The sequence below is a fragment of the Oryzias latipes genome, chromosome 14, assembly GCF_053564925.1.
Source record: "Oryzias latipes strain Hd-rR chromosome 14, Olatipes_Hd-rR_3.1".
In the NCBI taxonomy this organism is placed as follows: domain Eukaryota; kingdom Metazoa; phylum Chordata; class Actinopteri; order Beloniformes; family Adrianichthyidae; genus Oryzias; species Oryzias latipes.
This window is the reverse complement of record NC_136250.1, coordinates 30,282,552-30,302,198: the sequence shown is the minus strand read 5'-3', so window position 1 is coordinate 30,302,198 and position 19,647 is coordinate 30,282,552. Positions and strand designations below refer to the sequence as shown.

At 41.6% G+C, this 19,647-nt stretch overlaps 1 long non-coding RNA gene across 1 annotated transcript; it reads right to left on the bottom strand.

The window, feature by feature from the left end:
* Window positions 1-2,232: 2,232 nt before the first annotated feature.
* LOC144983790 (uncharacterized) lies at window positions 2,233-3,833 on the bottom strand. The gene is made up of 2 exons (XR_013647599.1): window positions 3,249-3,833; window positions 2,233-2,402 (listed from the first exon to the last, which is right to left on the bottom strand). It is a non-coding gene; the product is annotated as an uncharacterized LOC144983790 (long non-coding RNA).
* Window positions 3,834-19,647: the final 15,814 nt, after the last annotated feature.

The window sequence follows — 19,647 nt, the reverse complement described above, 5'->3', positions numbered from 1 at the left end:
ATATTTACTGCTTGCAGCTAATGGGGGGTCACTGCTGGCTGGGACAATCAAGCCCCAGTCCTCTCTGAGTGCATCTCCGGGGCATTTGCAGCCATGTTGGTCACAACAATCCGATTAGGCTCAATCAAAGCTCGGCGCTGGACTGTAATTGATGCCCTCGTGCATTCATCTGTGCACTGTCTGTGTGCGAGGACAGTGACGGACATGGCGTCCGCCGACAGCCCTGCTCCGCCTTATCTGCACAGCAGGAGTGACATTACAGATCCAGGGGGGGCTGATACAGAGAAGGGTGTGTTTCTCTTTTCAACACACACTCTTAACAGTGTACTTCACTTTTATTCCCCCCTCGTCTGATGCTGAGACACTTTTGACCTTTCAACTCCTTATCAAACCTATTCTGAAGTTTTTATGAACCCAAACATGCAGCCTCCCACCGTTAAAGCACATTCAGCATCATTTATGCAGAAATTCAGTTTTTATAACCAATGCTCGCCTCAAACGTTGACTTCCGTCTGACCTCAGATCTGTTTTTCTGAATACTATCATAAATATATAGTTTGAAGTGTCTTAAAGAAACAAATCAAAGTTGTTGCAGGTTTTTTCACCCATTTAAATACTTGTTTGTAGATTGTGAGAGCAGATTGTGACTTGTGGAGACAAAAGTGAGAATTGGATATTTTGTGTTTGCAAGTTGAGCGACATCCATGACAACGTTCGGTTGGTTTAATCTAAATTTTGTGGACGTTAAGAGGTTTTTGTGCTGCAAAAAGATGAATTCTGGTATTTCCTCTGGTGGAATAACACGCTGTTGCAGTTCAGTAACATTTAAAGCCCTCAGCTACAACAAACTTCATCATCAGAAGAGTTTCCTGCAAAATTCACTTCTGTTTTTTACTCAGAGTCACAAGTTCTCCAATTTGAAGTTGAATTGTTGCATGTCTTAAATTGTTCTGTATTGTGTCAATATAAAATAATAATAAACATTAATAAGAGTCGAGACTTAAGGATGAGGAACTGGGAGTCAAAACTCCCAGAATCAAAATTCAGGAACCAAGATTTGAACCAGCAACATCAGCTGTACATCATCTGCTAGAGGTCTTTATTTCTATTGAATTCCTTAAACATAATAATACAAATAACTCATTTTAATCAAAACACTGTCAAAAACAAATAAAACAAGAAAATAAGACTCATTATCATTAAAAACATGATGTTCTACCACTGACTGTTATTTGAACCTGTGATTCAGTCTGTGTGAATTCTGGGGGAACAAAGTTGATCAAAATCAAATTTTCTATTTCTAAAATTGGAGTCTGATGAAAATGTTTCTGGTGTTCTTCAGATTTTTGGTGCACCGCTAATGTTAGGTTGAGGTTGTGAGGGGCTGTAAGCTAGCAGGAGTCCACGTAACAGATGGGTGATGGTAAGGGGGGGTGGGGTTGCCCCACGCCAACAGTCCCACCCACAACTCAGGTGTATTTCTAAAGAACTTCTGCCGCTCTGCAGAAACTGTGTCTTGGAAAACGACACAGGTTTTTCGATTTTAGCTAAAAACGTCATCATCATCATCATTAAAAAACAACTTTGAAAATAGATCAGAGTGGAAGTTTAATGTAAAACTCAATTTACTATTTTAGTCTCTGCAACTGGAACTAAAATAATTTTGAGCAGTCTGTTAGTTTGATTTACCCATGATGCACTGCGTGGTTTGGATCAATTGAAATCAGACTTTTGAGACATTTTCTTCTTTTTAAAGAAAACGCTAATTCTGTTTAAAGATTTTTCTTATTAAAATTGACAATTCTCCACTGAGAAAATGACTGCTTTCCTAATTAAGGCAACATTTAATTTAAGCTTTAGGCAGAAAATCCCATAGACTCTTTAAAAGACTCATTTTAAACTTCATTTAACTGAACTGTTGTTAAAAAAAAACAGTTTTTGGACTCAAACTAAGATCTCAGAGTTTTAATCATTTTATTTTTTAACTTTGAGTGTCATCGTTGTGTGAATAATCTCATCTTTGAGTCATCAGATGCCTTCATTGACCCCAAGAAGCTTTGTTTAACTGTTAAAAAGATGTTTTCCATGATTATTTTTAGGATCAAATATCATGAACACCGAACAATAAAGTTTTTTTAGTCTGTTTTTTTTCAGGAAACGTCTGACGTGATAAATGAAAAAAAAGTAAATTATTTAAAAAATAAAGGTTTCAAAATGATTCAGAGTTTGCAGTTTCTGTTCTTGTATTTTTAACTTTTTTATTTGCACAAATACAACGTTTTTACGACTGTTGGAGAAACTAGCGACCGTAAACAGAGGCAGTGGAGAGGCTGGATGGGATGACGTCAGCTCAGGCGATGTGGGACGGGCGGATGACAAGGCCTGAAAAAGAAGAGGGGGAACTGCGGGCGGAGGTGGTGAGGCAGGAGAGGCGTGGGAAAAAGATGAGTGTGAGAGACATTGTGTCACTAACCATAACAGCAAAAAACAAAAAACTAATTCTGACTAAATCCAAAAAATATGGGGTACAGATGAGCCAACAGCAGGACATTTGTTTATAGCTTTGACACTTTTTCTGTGTTCAGTTATGTCTAAAACAATCTAAAGGACAAAAAGTATTTATGGTTCCTTCTGCTTTGGGTTAGGCTGCAAACATACGATGCTGCCCGCCAAAATAAAAGTCTTTCTTTAAAAGCAAATTTTGGAATGAGGAGTAAAATATACTTTAATGCAAACGCAGAGAAAAAGGAAATGAATGGCAAAAATAGATTAAATTAATAATAATCCACAATAACTTTCTAGGAGTTTAATGCAGCGTTTAATGCTATATTGCTGAATGAAAATTAAACTTAAAGGGTAATAATTGGCAAAAAGGTAAAAAATGGAAAAGAAATGATCAAAGTTGACCATAAATGAAGTGAAAACAGCACAATAACAAAGATGTTTTTGTGAAAAATGCCAGAGCCGGGTATCAAACCAGCGTCCTTCTGCACCAAGGATCCCCCATGTATTTCAATGGAGGTAAACATCCTTGAATATCTTGAAAAGTTCAAGGATTTGAATAACCAAAAGTCATAGCTGGAAAAAACTGAAAGAGCTGAACATTTCAATAGTTGAATGGTTGAAATAGATGAAACATTGCAGGAGGAGTTAAGCAGCAAAAGTGGAGGAAGATACTAGAATAAAGAAATAGAAACAGAAAAAAACAACGGTTGAATACTTTATAGGATTCAACCATTAATATTTACTCTATTTTTTGCCGAGATGACAAGATGTTCCCATTTTTCTAAGCTCTAATGAATTTTTCGGCCCACGTGAGCAGCTGTTGCAGTGAAGCCATCGTGGTCGTGATCCAACAGCAGGTCTGCTTCATCCTGAAGCCTCAGCTTCCCTACATCAGGGAACAAAAATCCCGATGGGACGTAAACGACAGGATTCCCGTTTGTCTTCCAGAGCGTGTTTTCCAGCAGAAGCGGGACGCCGTGTGGTCAGAGGAGCTGAACTCTGTGCCGCTTCTTCCCGTTGGTCTGATGGGACGGACATCAAAGAGGAGGTCAGAGACGGATGGCTGCAGGTTTTTTCCTTCCTTCTTTTTTTTTCCGTCTCTCATTTTTCTGTCTCTGCGATTCGGGGGAACATGGAAGCTGGGTGACCCCGGATGATTAATCAAGACCCCCCTCCCCTCCAGTTATAGTGAATGACTGGTATGCAGAGAGACTCTGGAGAGGCGGGAGGGGGGGAGCTCCTAACCAAGCTATTAGGCCTCCCTCCACCTCCCCCTGTGGAGAGCAGAAGATAAGGGAAAATTGAAAATGAAGAGGAAGGAGAGCGAAAGAGAGACATCTCTGTATCCTTCTCCTCCGCTATCTGCCCTCCTCTCCCTCCTTTCAGCTTGATTAGCCGCCAAGCTTAAGAGGCTTGTTATCAACCTTGGAGACGATGGAAGTTCATCGGCCGCGGGACTTGACTGATGGCGACGGGGGGGGGGGGGGGGGGGGGGGGGGGGCCTCTGTGGGCATGTGTGCGCGGAGGAAGTGGCGTATATCTTTTTGACTGATGTGCAGTCCAGCCAGAATGCAGTCAGCTCCTTCGCATGCGGGGCCGCGGGGCCTCCAACATGTCTGCTGCATGGCTGCTCCTCATTCCGCCGCGTGACCCGCCTCCACGCGCCGCGAGAAGGAAGCTTCTGTGGCAAAAGTTTAGGATGAGCCCCTCCAAAAAATGTCACTTCAGAGCTTTTTTTTCCATGAAATAAATAAAACAGGAATGTGGTTTTAGTGTGAAAAACTCCAAAGACAGTTTGATTTGTAGGAATCATTTCCCGTCTTCTCGTTTCGATCAAACGCCTCCCCAAACTGTTCTAAGGCAGGAGGCCAGATCAAAGAAGACAACATTTAGTTTAGATTTCCTGTCCAGACTTCTGCATTTATAGAATACAAAGTTCAGTTGATCAAAGCCAATTACAGACTTAAAACAATTCACCTGAGTTTGAGTTATTTCCCATGGTGCACTGCAGGTTTGGAGCAAATTTGCCGTTTTGAATTCTTACGTGTTTCATAAGAAATAAAGGAACGTTTCCTGTTTAAAATTACTTCTTATGAACTTCATTTAGATGAACTTTAAATATTTGTGAAAAGCAGAAGGTTGACAGTCAGTAAACGAGTTCGTCTCTAAGGCTTGAAACTTCAGAAAACATTTGCAACTTTAGTTTCGATCATCGTCGGATCAAAACAAGAAGCATCTTTTTTTTTCTGATCGGAGCCGGATGAAGTCTGTGTTCACACGACACGCTGGACTCTTAAAATCCGTTTTCTGCTAGAAAACTCCACCTTTTAACTTTTACTTTTCCAAAAATGGGCAAAGAGATGGGTTCATTTGTTGGAGCATGCTCAGTGGTACGTTCAAAAGCTAAAACTATAGGGGTTACCTGTCAATCAAAAGGTCACTCCCCAGTGTTAGCATGGTTTGTTTCCTAAAATAAAAAACCAAAACGTTAACAAAAGTGGAAAAAGCCGCTGCGTTAATCTGTTTATGTTACTGGGGACAAACACGCCTGTGGAAAACGCTGCCTAGTGATTGGCTGCTGAACTGAGCTGACCCCATCTTTGTTTTCAAAGCAGCTTCAGAGAGGAAGTTTTTTCAAAATGATTGTAGACAAGTGTTGCATTATATTCAAGTAAACTGCAGACGTCTCTCTGTTTGAGGAATCTTTGGGCCTCGTGGGTTAAACAAAAACACAAAAAAGACAAAAAAGGGAAAATATTTTTAGGACAGATTTAAATTTACATTTTCTCAACAGATTTGTGAAACTTTTAGTCTCTTAGAAAATCTGGTTTCTCCTGCATCAAATTTTCAGTTTGTGATTACATTTAATTTGAAGGTTTACTATGCAAAAGTTTTGAATATTTATTTTCTCTTCCTTCAAGCAACCTGGAGGCGACGGCAGCCGTTTGTTTCTAAATCTGTAGTTTTCTTTTTTTGTTCAACACGTGAATTCACAAACTGAACAGCCGCATCCTGTCAGCTCATAGACATTTGCTGTGATTTCAGCCATGAAAATAATAAATAAGCTGCAATAAATCACAAAACCCCAAAGATAAAGAAGATTTGATGACTTCGGTTTTTAAAAATGCAAAAACATCTTGTGAAACTTCATCTGTGTTGAAGTTTTAGGATCATCAAATCAATTCTGCAGCAACTAAAGTTGATCAAAGCGCCCTGCTTTTAGTCAATAGGGGGCGGGGCTTCACTTTACCATTGGTGGGACTGAAGGGGGGGGGGGTCTACAGGCTTTCAGAAGGACAGTTTTCAGAAATGTTGTCGGCTTTCATGCAGTCCACTCATTCATTCAAACAGTTTCATCTTCTTTTGGTGGTTGATTTAAACACAGACTCAGTTCATCCATTGAGCTTCATTCTTCAGCATTTTGTCTGAGCAGAAAATAAAATCCATCTTCCACATCTCTGGCCTGGGGAGGGCCGAGGAGAGGCCACAAATCAAAAATAGGACGTAAAACAAGATATAAAGATGTGAAAATCCCTGTGAGAAGAACTAAAAGACTCAAAGAAGACCAGGATGATTGGTGGATCTGTTGATTCCAGGTTAAGATCTGGCAGATTTCGTTGGTTAAATCACAAAATTCCCACAAAGACATTCTAAACACCAAGAAGGTTTTCATTGATGTGCTGTGAGGTTGACAGCAGAGGCTGCAGGATTTTTTAGGACCCGGATTACAGACCATAGGTGAAGAAAACAAGCATCCATGCTGCAGCTAGAAATTAAAAAAAAAAAAAAAAAAAAAAAGAGATAAAAGAAAGAAATGAGCTAAATGTTGTTTGTTCAGGATAATCATTTAAAAAAAAACATGAAAAACTTTGTTTATGTTTCCACAAATTAAAAGTAAAACTCTGACCTAAACTCTGAAAAGAAAAAAAGAAAAAACTCCTTTAGTATGAAAATAAAAAGGAATGCATAAAAACGTTTTTTGATGCATCTTTTACTGATGGGACGAGCACCACCGGTGCGTCAGAACCCCACAGAAGTGGGGAGGGAAACGTTGCTGAACTGAGCCGTCTCCATTTTTGTTTTCACGCCTTTTATGTTCAGGAGCTCCACTAGCTTGGAGGTCTTCAAACCCCCAACCTAACATCATCGTTGCCACAGAAACGGTGAGCCGTATTGGAGTTATCCAGCCGTACAGTTGAGATCCAGATTCTGGCTCAGATAAGGAATAAACAAAGACGTACATGGATCCATTTGTCTGCAGGTGGATGCATCAGAATGGGGCGGAGCTTGTGGTTTCTTTGTTTCAACTACCAGTTTTTCAAACGGCACTTTTTGTCTGCTCCTCATTCACCACATTTTGAATAAAGAAATACTCATAAACCCAGTTAAATGTTATTTTTCCCCTTTCAGCATGATAAAAAAGCTACAAGAACATGCTATAATACAATTTTGTTCGTAATTTTCTAAATACATGCAGTCAGTGCTGAACGTTTTTCTGGGCCGCACAGACCCGGAAGAAGGTTACGGTTACGGGCGGCAGCATACATTAACCCCGACCCAGTGCTTATCAATTATGTTTTACAAGCCCCCACCCCCCCAGAAAAGAAGTTGTTTTATTTACTTATTGTTTTTTTTCATTTAATAGTAGGATATTTTCCAAACTATATTTACTGGCTCTCAGACACTCACAAGTTGTGCATGCGTTTGCGCTGAAGTTGCAGCCCAGCCTGAACTAGACCCTGCCTTCAGTGCCCCCAAAGAAATTGAGTTGGAGACCCCGGTTTAAATACTTGACACAAAGAAAGTGAAATGGCTCAGGTGTGACCAAGTAACAAAGGTAAACATTTAAAATTATAACATTCAATATGTTTTTACGTTCTTCAGAGATGTTCAGAAGAACAGGATCTATCGTGGCTGATTATATACTGACTGGTGTGATGAAGGAACAAGCAGCAGGTGACCAGATTCAACTCAGGTGTGAACAATAAACCAGAGGAGCTCCAAGCAGAGAAACAACATCAATCTGATCTTTAAAGAAATGCAAGTTAGCAATAAAATCAAACATCCCAGAAACAAAACCAGAATTAAAGCAGAGCTAAAGATAGACCCGTTCATAAAATTATACAAAACAAAAAAGAAGAAGCACTAAAACTGAGACCATCACTGCATGTCTACTGTACTTGTTTAAAAAAATCCTTCTGCAAACAAAGAAAAGGAGCAAAAGCTGCAAGAACATGTTAAAAATGCACAACTAATATATTAAGTATTTAAAAAAGTTTTAACTTCTAAAATAAATCTAAATTCTTTAGTTTGGGAGTATTCGTACCATGTGAGTCTTTGATTTTAGTTTTACTTTCTGTTCAAACATTATCTTGAGCTGCTTATTATGTGTTCCACAATAAAAGCCTGTATTGCTTTACGATGTATTTATATAGACATGTTTTATTACAAATGCTAAACAAATTTATTTTTATTTCATTTCAATTTCAAAATAAAAGGCTGTGTTCTGCAGACATTTTTCCCCTTTTGGTTAATTGTCTAAATCCTGCTGAGGATAAATTTTATTTTATTTATTTATTTTGTGTTCACAAAAACAGAGAAAAAAAACATTCTTAAATTTTCGTTAAGAAACTACTTAAGCTTACCATCGGCTTGATGCATGTTTTGGAAGATTTTGTAAACGTTTCTTTATGAAATGATCTGATCAGTTCAATGAGAAACACACAAACTATTTTTTTTTTTCCTTTAAAATCCCAAAAGAAGTTTTCCATAAGACACTGAGATGTCTCCACTTCTGTCTCCACTGAGTTTTCTTTTTCATCGTTACCTCCCTAAAGGTTTATCTAAAACAGGTTTTCATACAACTAAAATCTAATCTGGTTCCTAAATAAAGGAAAAACAAGATTTTTTTTTGATTCAGGGATTTCAGGGATATTAAAAAAAAAAGAAAGAACGAAGTACTTATTCATTCATCTTTCCATTCATTCATATATATATATATATATATATATATATATATATATATATATATATATATATATATATATATATATACACACACACATGTATATATGTGTGTAGATGTTTCCAACCTTGTATTACTATATTAAAATTATTGTTTTAAACAAATTTTGGGCTTTAAAACAGTTTTTGATTTTTGGTTTCATTCTATAGTCCGGTATTGCATTGTAAAATAATTAAAAAAATAAAGCTGACTTCTTCACGGATTTCACTTTTCGCGCATTATTTTTGGAACGCAACTCCCGCGATAAACGAGGGATCACTATCTATCTATCTATCTATCTATCTATCTATCTATCTATCTATCTATCTATCTATCTATCTATCTATCTATCTATCTATCTATCTATCTATCTATCTATCTATCTATCTATCTATCTATCTATCTATCTATCTATCTATCTATCTATCTATCTATCTATCTATCTATCTATTTATCTATTTATATGTGTGTGTGTATATATATATATATATATATATATATATATATATATATATATATATATATATATATATATATATATATATGTGTGTGTGTGTGTGTGTGTGTGTGTGTGTGTATATATAAAAAAAAAACAAAAAAAAACGCCCCTCTCACCCTCCCCGGGTGGTTTCTCCTCCAAGCTCGGGTCCTCTACCAGAGGCCTGGGAGCTTGAGGGTCCTGCAGTATCTTAGCTGTTCCAAGCACTGTTCTTTTCTGGACTGAGAGGCCTGTGGTCTTTCCAGGTATCTGTTGTAGCCACTCCTCCAGCTTGGGGGTTACTGCCCCGAGTGCTCCAATTACCACAGGCACCACTGTCACCTTCACTTTCCATGCTTTCTCCAGTTCTTCTCTGAGTCCCTGGTATTTCTCCAGTTTCTCATGTTCCTTCTTCTTGATGTTCCCATCGCTTGGCACTGCCACATCCACCACAACGGCTTTCCTCTGTTCTTTATCCACCACTACAATGTCTGGTTCACCATTACCATCCTATCAGTCTGGATCTGGAAGTCCCACAGGATCTTTGCCCTCTCATTCTCTACCACCTTCGGAGGGGTTTCCCATTTTGACGTTGGGGTTTCCAGTTCATATTCTGCACACATGTTCCTGTATATTATTCCAGCCACTTGATTGTGGCGCTCCATGTATGCTTCACCTGCCAGCATCTTACACGCTGCAGTTATGTGCTGGATTGTTTCAGGCGCCTCTTTGCACAGCCTACACCTTGGGTCTTGTCTGGTGTGGTAGATCTACACCTTGGGTCTTGTCTGGTGTGGTAGATTTAAGCCTCTATTGCTCTGGTGCTCAGGGCTTGTTCCTGAGCTGCCAGGATGAGTGCTTCAGTGCTGTCCTGTAGGCCAGCCCTTTCTAGCCATTGGTAAGAATTCTTGATATCAGCCACTTCAGTTATGGTCCGGTGGTACATCCTATGCAGGGGTTTGTCCTCCCATGAGGATCTGTCCTCCAGCACTGTGTCCTTTGCTCTCCATTGCCTGAGACATTCACTGAGCACACTGTCAGTTGGGGCCTTGAGCTTGATAAACTCATGCATCTTGGATGTTTCATCCTGGATAGTGGCTTCTACACTCACTAGTCCTCGGCCTCCTTCCTTGCGGCTAGCATACAGTCTCAGGGTGCTGGATTTGGGATGGAACCCTCCATGCATGGTGAGGAGCTTTCGTGTCTTAACATCCGTGGTCTGTATCTCTTCCTTTGGGCATCTTATTATTCCTGCAGGGTATCTGATAACTGGCAGTGCGTAGCTGTTTATTGCCCGGGTCTTATTTTTGCCATTGAGCTGGCTTCTCAGGACTTGCCTTACTCATTGGAGGTATTTAGCTGTTGCAGCTTTCCTTGTTGCCTGCTCAAGGTTGCCATTTGCCTGCAGAATTCCTAGGTACTTGTAACTGTCCTCAATGTCTGCTATTGTTCCTTCTGGGAGTCAGACCCCTCCTGTATGGACTACCTTGCCTCTCTTTGTCACCATCCGGCTGCATTTCTCGAGCCCGAATGACATCCCAATGTCAGTACTGTAGATCCTGGTGGTGTGGATCAGGGAGTCAATGTCACGCTCGCTCTTAGCATATAGCTTGATGTCATCCATGTAGAGGAGGTGACTGATGTTGGCCCCATTTCTGAGTCGGTATCCATAGCCAGTCTTGTTGATTATTTGGCTGAGGGGGTTCAGGCCTATGCAGAACAGCAGTGGGGACAGAGCATCACCTTGGTATATCCCACATTTGATGGACACTTGTGCAAGTGGCTTCCCATTAGCTTCAAGGGTGGTTTTCCACAGCTTCATTGAGTTTCCTATGAAGGCTCTTAGAGTCCTATTGATGTTGTACAACTCCAAGCATTCAGTGATCCACGTGTGTGGCATTGAGTCATAGGCTTTCTTGTATTCAATCCAGGCTGTGTACAGGTTGGTGTGTCGTGACCTACAGTCTTGAGCGACTGTTCTGTCAACCAGGAGTTGGTGTTTGGCTCCTCTGGAGTCTCTGCCAATGCCCTTCTGTGTGTTGCTCATGTATTGATCGATGTGCCTATTTATCTTGGTTGCGATGATGCCTGACATGAGCTTCCATGTTGTGGACAGACAGGTTATTGGCCGGTAGTTGGATGGGACTGCACCCTTTGAGGGATCCTTCTGGATTAGGATCGTTCGCCCTTCCGTTAGCCATTCAGGGATAGTCCCATCTCTTAGTAGCTGGTTCATTTGTGCTGCCAGGCGCTCGTGGAGTGCGGTGAGTTTCTTTAGCCAGTAGGCATGTATCATGTTAGGGCCCGGTGCTGTCCAGTTCTTCATACCTGAGACTTTTTCTTGGATGTCTGCCACTGTGATGTATACTGGATTCTTTTCAGGGAGGTTGCTATGTTCTTTTCTCAGAGAGACCAGCCACTGGGCATTATTTTTATGTGCTGCCTCTTTCTCCCATATGCTTTTCCAGTACTGTTCAATTTCCTGCCTTGGTGGGTGTGCTCGGCTGTTTTGACCCTGCCACTGAGCGTACACTTTCGCAGGCTGAGTTGCAAACAGCCTGTTTATCCGTCTGGCTTCATTGTCTCTTGTGTACCTCTGTAGGCGGCTGCTCAAGGCTAAGAGCCTTTGTTTGGCAGTTTCCAGTGCTTCAGGTATGGACATCTGGCTGTATCTCTTAGGTACTTGCTTTCTCATTGTACCTCTTTGAGCCTCTGTCAGCTTACTCACATCCTTTCGAGTTGCCTTGATTTTGGCCTCTAACCGTTGCTTCCATGGTGGGTATTGTTTTCTTCCATGGTTGCTCTTATAGCCAAGCATTTAGCCAAGCAGTTCATTTGTTTCTGTGATTGTTGTGGTAGGAATTGCCCTCAATGCTTCATTCACAGTTTCCAGAAGACTTTCAGGCGGTACATCACTTAACTGTTGTAGCTGGTGTCGGGATTGCCTAGTGTTCATTCTAGGTTCAGGTTAGTTGCTGCTTCGCTCAGCATATCTGTAGTTGTTGGGGCTGTGTACCCAAGCTCAGGGTGGGAGTGTGGTATAGTGTCCCCTCTGACCTGCTGTTCTGGCTCTCCCGTGGTATTGCCATTGTATTGTATCGCTTCAATCTCAAGTTGTGATAGGAGTTGCCGTTTGTGGATGTTAGAGCATTGGGCTACCAGTTGTTCGGCAGTTAGCCTTGATTGTGGGTTTCGAAGCGTCCATTCATTCCACATTCTCTGCATGTATCCCGTCTTGGTGGGATTACTTGAGTAGTAGCGTTCTAACCGAACCTTGTTCTCACATTTAGTCCATTTCTATCTTGTTCCAGTAGCCCGCTTTCCATCAGGTTGCTCTGGTCCCTCAGCACCTGACGCAGACCTTGTTTGGCCGGGCGACGTCTGAGCCGGCATGACATGTGGTTCATTGTCTCTTATGTTGTGAGGTAGGGAGTAGCGTTAAGGGTCTTGCCCAAGGACCCCTCACTGGGTGATGTCAATTGCTCGCCATTGTTAATTGTCCCATTTCCATCGTTATGGTAATTGACCCATTTCCATTAATTGTTTATACCGACCCTGGGAATCGAACCCGGGTTTCCTATGTATACACATAGAGAGAGAGAGAGAGAGAGAGAGGTATATACAGAGGTTGTGGTATCAACAAAAACAAATTTGCTCAAACTCACTCCAATTACATGATCAATCTAAAAAGTATATTAAAAAAAAAATTAAAGCAGCAAGCAGCATTGCATTGCCCGCAGATGCCACATGCAACCCACCTTTGCCCTGCCCTCACTGGCTAAGTGGCTGCTATACGAGCCTAATTTTCCCCCTTATTCCCTACAACCCTGATCGAGCTGCACTTGACACATTAAAAACAAATTTTTTTTAGGGATGTAATGATGAGTCAACTTAATCAAATCATCGATTTCCATTCCTACGATTTAACCAGATCGATCTGTCTGAAGAAAATTGTGAATCGAATGGAAGTATATAATTATATATAACTGTTTCAAAATTAAAAAAATTTATTACAACCATTCATTCATCTTCTTTTACTGTTTATTCCCTTTCGGGGGCACGGGGTTGCCGGAGCCTATCCCGGCCACTTGGGCGAAGGCAAGGGATGCCCTGGACTGGTTGCCAGTCTGTCGCAGGGTAGAATATCCTCAATCACACATCCATTCACTCTCACACTCGCACCTATGGACAATTTAAAGTTGCCAATCAACCTATGAAGCATGTTTTTGGACGGTGGGGGGAAGCCGGAGATCCTGGAGAAAACCCACGCATACACGGGGAGAACATGCAAACTCCACACAGAAAGGTCCCCCATTGATGTTGTTTTTCATGTCCCCCAGCCGGGACTTGAACCAGGGGCCTTCTTGCTGTGAGGCAAGAGCGCTAACCACTGCGCCACCGTGCAGCCCAATTATCACAACCAATATTGGAAAATACCATTTGTGCTCGAACCTGTATCGTCCTGTGTTGTCCGACTAATTACAGCGGACAACACACGTGATGCAGCAAAAGTTGATCGGTCCATCATCACATATTTCAATAACACTTAATTATCTTATAAGAAATCCAAGGAATCTGGAAAACGTCACTGTTCATGCAGTACCAGGGGCCTCATTTATAAACGTTGCGTACGCACAAAAGAAGGCGTACGCCACTCTCTACGCAATAGTTGAGATTTATAAAAAGCAAACTTGACGGGAAAATGTGCGGTCCTCCACGCAAGCTCTGACCCAGGCGTACGCACAAAAACGGGTGAAATGAGAAACGGCGACACCGTCGGCAGATGGAAGAAACACGTGAAAGTGACAGTGTGTGCCAAATCGTGCTGGCATGTGCTGTGCTACACAATGTGGCACAGCTTAAAAACGTGCCTCTACCCCCTGGCGCTGATTGCTGTGTTGGCCCCGACCCTGAACCCCATCCCCACGCATTTGAGCCATTTGCTGCTGCTGTGCGCCAGCGTTTGGAAGTGATGCTTGTAAAGTAAAAGAGGTGTGGAAAATATTATTTATTTAAGAATTCCCTCATCGTGCAGTTTATTTCAGTCAGGGCGATCTTGATTTCGCCCAACTCCTTGGCCACCTCTCTGATTGAACTACTGACTTCCCTCTGCATTTCAAGGACTGCATCGGTGAGGACGCGTCCACTGCTGGAGGGTTGAGAGCCGCGTGCCATGGAGACGCTGGGTCCAGACGGCTGCTCAGCTGCAGCATCGTAACCACTGGCCCCGCTGGAACACCCAGCAACTAAAATAAAATTGTTCTATATTAATAATCTGTAATTGTGTAGCCTGCATACATGTGACTTGACTGCATTCATTTGAATTATTTCTCTTACCTGTGTCAGCCTGACCCTGGCGCGTCGGGGGCCACTCCGTCTCAGTCAGGTGACTGAGGCGGAGGAGGACGCCGATAAGGGGGACTTAATAGGGATTCCCCAATAATAGCGGTCAGTTTCTCATCAAGAGGGGTCAGCTCCGGTCCCCCCCACCCCCACCCCACCCCCCCACGTGGCGGACACACTCTGCCGATGCAGCACTAGACGTTTTTTTGCCTCGACTTTGATGTCCGACCATTTCTTTTTCATTTCGGCCACGGTCCAAGGTTGTGAGGCTACAGCATTTTCGGCGTCTGCCACCGTTTTCCGCTCACGTGCCTTTTTGGCATTAGTAATGCCCACACTGTGCCCTCCAAACAATATTTTTCTCCTCTTTTCCACCTCGCCAACGATAACTTCTACTTCACATTGAGTGAAGTTACGTTTTTTTGATTTCCCCTCTGTGTTTGCCATGATTTAGCAAGCCATGAATATTAATTTGTGGGCGTTTCACGAACTATTTATGGGCAACTATGGGCGTGTCATGTAGCCGCAAAAGCTGCGCTGCATTTAGAATTGATTATGATTTATAAAGGGAAAGATGCGTAGGATGTGCGTGCGCACGGTTTAATAAATCCGAATATTTCTGTGCGTACGCACGTCCTATGTTTCATCCGTACGCCACTTCTGACGCAAATCCTACGCAAAGTTTTAGAAATGAGGCCCCAGGTATTTATCTCTGAGTCACACTGGTTGAAGTTTTTGATAAAGATGTCCTGGATCAACTTTAGGTGATTGAATTGGATCATTCAAAACAAATCAATATCGACTACGAATCGGATCGTCAACCACAAACTATGGTCCGTAAAAATGAATTGCTACACCCCTACTTTTTCAAAATGGCGGCTTTTCTCTTGGTTTTTTTCCATAACAATCGATTAACTTTTTGGCCACCTGGGGATGATGAACAGGTCTTGGTCATTTTTAGAAAAATCGGCAAAAGCAATTTTAAGAATGTTCTTGGCAACAGAGTTTTTTTATTAACCGCGCCCACATTCCTGGTATCTCCATGTCAAATGCCATTTTTTTATTCAGCAACAGCCAATGAGTCATGTCTTACATTGTTACAATCTTTCAGTAAAAAAAACGTGTGAGAAATGAAAGAACTTTTGTGTGGTTGACGCGCTAATGCCGCTAATCTAATTAAACCTCTAAATGCAAGTTTTTTTTTCCAAGTAGCTTCCGTATAATCCTCGAGGTGTTTGGAAATATTTGAAATCCTTTTTTGGCCCCATAAGAGATTCATTCAATTCAATTCAATTTAAACAACTCTATTTATTTATTCATCCCGGAAATGCAGACGGTATCTTTTGAAAAATGTGTACTGTGTAAACGCATTGAAAAACAATACTATGCTATCACATCATTCCTCAATAGTAAGAAAGGCACAATGTGACACAATAATAAACAAAACTACACAATAAAAACTAATTAACATAACATAATTATTTTGGCCCCATTCTATTTTGTGATGTTTCTTCTGCTATGATGTCATCTTTCTTTTTTCTTTTCCGGGGGGGGTGAGGGTTGCCTGGAATTTGTTTCCAACCGTGTACTGGATGATAAATTTATTTATTTATAAATTTTGGTGAGATATGTTGTGGGGCGGTTGGAAGAACTGCAAGGACCATAATAATGCAAACAACTGAAGACAATTTCCAATGTTTTCTTTTGTCGAAAGCAAAATTTGTTCTAATTGTGTGTGGTTGCCATAGCAACATCTACCGCATATAGGAGAAAGTGTTATTCTGGATGTGTATGGAGCATTTTTAGGGGAGGAAGGTATAAATTTGGCATTTTGCAGTCACAAATGTTCGCTCAGGAGACAGATTTGGAGAAATGTTTCGTGTCGGGCGAGTCTGAGCTGCACGGATAGATGGGAAGCTTTCTAGCCGGCACAGCTGCCTTATCAGGAGGACATCTTTTTATCAGAAGAATCATCGGTTGGAGTAATGAGCGTCCTCGCCTTCTGCTTCCCTCTCCTCGGTCCGAGTCCGTCTCTGCTCTGAATGAGGACGACAGGACCCCGTAAACATTCCCAGCCCTCCAAATCTGTCCGTCTGCTGGGGGTGATGCATCTGCCCGACCATTTGTTTACCGCTCCAAGAATGTTAAGCATATAGATTTCGGTATGTGTGTTAGCGTGAACGCCCACTAACAATTGAAACCAAACTCAGGCGGGGTCCTGACTTTTGTTTCCTTTTGTCTTAATGTTTGTAATGATCCTGCGGGATGTGGATCTGGTGAATATTGCACGCTGTTTAGTCTACCAATCACCACGGTGACAAAGAGTCTAGGTTTGGGGGCTGGAGGTGAGGGTGGTGGTGATGGTTGGAGGGGGTGGGTGAGGGGGGGGGGACTTTGCTGCAGGAAGATGTGTAAAAAAAAAACCTGGAGAAGAGTCCTCCTGACGGTGCGAGCTGGCTTTTTGATTTCTTCGTCTGCAGGAAGTGACACATTTCAAATTAAGAGGGAACAACAACAAACCATTTCCTCAAACTGCAGTGATTGAGCGCTGTTTACAGAGCCGCTGTGGTGCACATGTGAGTCTGCATGGGCCCTTCCATCATGATACGTATATACCACACATCGAAAAACTAGATTTCAGATTCATTCAGCCAGCCCGAAAACGTACATCTTCAGATTTATTTGTGTTTTTGCAGGTCAAAAAAACCACACATGTTCTGGAAAACAGACGCATCCTAATGTGCCATCTCTTCGTCAATGTAAAGCTGTCAAAAACCCTTTCAATTTACGTTCACTGTGGAGGTCTGGTTTGGTTTGTTTGTGTGTTTGCTGGCAGGATTATACAAAAGGTAAAGGCGCCGATTTGCACGAGAGTCTTCACCGAAACATGGCCTCGGTCCAAACCAAAAGAGATGCATTTGTCATGTTGATCCTAATCCGCTTCTGGACCTGGGATTTCTTCTTTTCTATTGTGATTCGCCCATCGTGAAAGTATGTAGACTTCGAGAGTTTCATATAGATTGGATTTGAAATGAACGGCAGTGGATTATGCTGCAACGTTCAAAACATGGGGAGGACGGAGGTTTTGCCACGGAGGAACAGAAATATTCCCTAACTATGAAATATTTCCTGAAGGAAACGTGCAGACGTCTGAGACAGAATCTGAAAAAATCGACCTTTTCTTTGTTAAAAGAGCAGAACACACACACATGCACACACACTCGCCTGCAGGAGCGACCCCCCTCCCTTGCCAGTCTCCGGATTGCAGCTCTGGACAGTTTAAAGCCCTGATGACTGTGACAGGTAATTCTGGCAGAGCCGAGCTTTAAATGTAACACACATTAATTTCCCCACAAACATCTGAGCTCTCCGAGACGTCACTTTCACTGCAGGGGTGGGGAACGCAACCCCCCCCCCCACCAAAGCCTTCAGTTTGTTTCAGAAACCTTTCAATTTTCCAAGAGTCCAAACTTTTTCTTTTGGATTACTTTGGACTACTTTGGATTTCCAAATCCAAAGTAAACTAAACTTTAAGGGTCTTTGCAGCAGGATTACAGGAAGTAAACATCTTTACAGCCACTTTCCTTCGTGATTCCTGTTCAGTAAGATGGTTCGGTCCAGTTTAAACTCTTTGAACTCCAACGTGCAGCAGCACGGCAGAAGAGAGGCAACGGCTACAAGAGTTAAAGATCTTATTGACTCGTTCAATGAACCTCGAGATGCACTTAGAGGTTGTTTGCTGCGGCCGTATATCACAGCTAACCACACTGATCCCACTCAGAGAAGCTTGACCTGAATTTAACTCTCACTGCTGCCCACTAGCAGCAGTTAGAAGAGTGAGAGTCACAGAAAAAACTTCAAACAGCAAAATGTCCACTTGATTGCTTGAGGGAAACCTTAAGGTCAGGTCACACAGCCACTACGCACATTTGGCACATATTACATGGATAAAAATTGGACATACTGTATGTGAATATAACCACGTTAAAACCCCGGAAGAAGTACAATTAAACCACGCAAAGAACACCTAAACCAACGTAGAACATTAACCCTGTATGATTATTGCACTTTTTATATGCAATTTATTAGCGTTTTGAGCGTCAATTACCTAATCTGAATGTGATATGTGCGCTGTATACGTGATATAAAAGTTATACATCAGTGGTACATGCGTGAAAAGTCCTCAGTCGTATGTGGAACGGACGTGGAAAACCACAAATTTACATATTCATCTAGCAAAAATCACGTAAGATTTACGTAATAATAGCAGATGAACTACGTAAAATACCCATAACCTGCAAAATTCTCAAAACCCAAATTACGTAAAGACCCAGCGGCCGAAACTGTTGACGGCAATCTGCGCACATTGTCGAATGAAACACTTGTGAATTACCTATATTAAATATGAATCACGAAAAACCAACATTTCATACATGAAACACAAAATGTACGTAGTGGCTGCGTGACACGGCCTACTCACTGATCATGCTTTAACTTTTCAATTTAGAGTTTAAATTCAAAACCAGGATCGTTTTATTATCTCACAAACAGGTTCATCTTGTCAAACTCAGCCCTATAAAACCCTTCGTATCATATTTAATACACACATTTTTGAGACTCTGACATTATTTGCAAACTTTCCTTGAAAAGTTTGCAAATTAGGCTTTTCCTTAAACATCTTCTATAAAAGCTGAGTGAATTTCTCCCTGTAAGATAAATAAAGTTCCCATTGGCTATAACTTGTTTTTTTTTCTGTCCTGTAGTTTATCATCACTCCACTAGGGGCAGTAGAAGGGCTATTCCTGCTCATTTAAAAATGGCTGCTTCCATGAAATCTCAATTTTTCTTTTGAGGGGAAAAATTTGCTAATTCTTGAAACTTTATGGTGAGAATAACTCATTCATTGTTATTCTTTTTCTTAATGAATTCTTGCTGTATTGAAAAATGTGAAATGTGTTGATAATTAATTCTTTATAATCCAGGTACACCATGATAAAAATGTGCAAATCACATTGAGTGCCTTGCGACCCTTCTGGGCCACCGTAAGGATCTATCTGCTGCCTCCGGTCTGTTCAAGTCTTCTATCTAAATGACATGAAGGTTCAGCAATCAAAGACACCCCCCCCCCCCCCCCACTGATACAACTCCCACTCCTCTTTTTTCTCCTTTGTCTGCGACCGTCACTCTCATGCAGTGTCGCAGAGAGTTAAAGTTTGCATGAAGCATTTCATTTCCAAATGTTATTTTGAACACAAAACACCCATTTGATCTGTAATCATGTCTGCCGTTTCTACCAGGGAGGAGTTCAGGAGGACAA